Below are 939 nucleotides of genomic sequence, written 5' to 3' on the forward strand. Positions count from 1 at the left end.
AAAGGAGAGTGGACCTATCAATTCATCCTTGCCTGTTCGGCTGTTAATCTGTTTGTCCGTTCGTCTGCCCGCACTTTTCTCAATAACTACGCCTTGGAATTTTTTGAAATTTAACAATTTAAAACTAAAAATTAAACATGATATTAGTAAAAAGTAACAGAAAAGATTCTCCGGGAAAACTCCGATTACCTCCCCTAGGAGTGCCTTTCGTGTTAAAACAAGGCCGATAGCCATTAGTCGCGTGCTCTCGTGTAATGAATGAATGCGTGAATGTAGGATTGACATGAAATTCTTAAAGATAAACTAAAATGACCAAAAAATGGGATGAAATAACTTAAATAAAAAGTAAAATACTAAGAATGACTTTAATGAACTTAAGGATGAATTGAATGATCTTAAGAATGACTTGAATGCTTAAAAAATAACTGGAATCCTTCAAAAACAACTAGAATGATCTGTAGAGTGACTTGAATGGCTTGTAAAATTGGTGATCATTTTACATTAAATTAATACAGAAAAGTGATACACCAGTGTTTATCACAAAGTTACAAACATAAGTACAGCATATAGTAAGAACAGATACTACACTTTGATCTTGGCAAAAAGGCCAAGAAAATGGTATATATTTGGTCCCCCACCGATCATATAAGGCACAAGGCCGATTTTTAATGTGAGTAGTTAATGGGAAATGGGGACCAACTCCCCGGGGAGTAAGGGAGTTGGATATTTACAATTGGTATGAAGGGTTTCCCCTACATTGTCCAAGGTCTAATATGTGGGGTTGGTATTTATTTTCTCCCCCACCGAGAAAATTAGGCACAAGGCCGATTTTTAATGTGAGGAGTGAAGGGGAAATGGGGTCCAACTCCTCGGGGAGTAAGGGAGCTGGATAGTGACAATTGGTATGAGGGTTGCCCCTACATTGATCAAGGTTTTATA

The 939-nt window shown here is 37.3% G+C and overlaps 1 pseudogene; it reads right to left on the minus strand.

Moving 5' to 3' along the window:
• Positions 1 to 514: 514 nt before the first annotated feature.
• On the minus strand, positions 515 to 619 carry LOC145243508 (U2 spliceosomal RNA; annotated as a pseudogene).
• Between the last annotated feature and the right edge of the window lie 320 nt (positions 620 to 939).

Source organism: Euprymna scolopes, chromosome 2 (assembly GCF_053919585.1).
Source record: "Euprymna scolopes isolate OS-2025 chromosome 2, ASM5391958v1, whole genome shotgun sequence".
NCBI classification, from domain to species: domain Eukaryota; kingdom Metazoa; phylum Mollusca; class Cephalopoda; order Sepiida; family Sepiolidae; genus Euprymna; species Euprymna scolopes.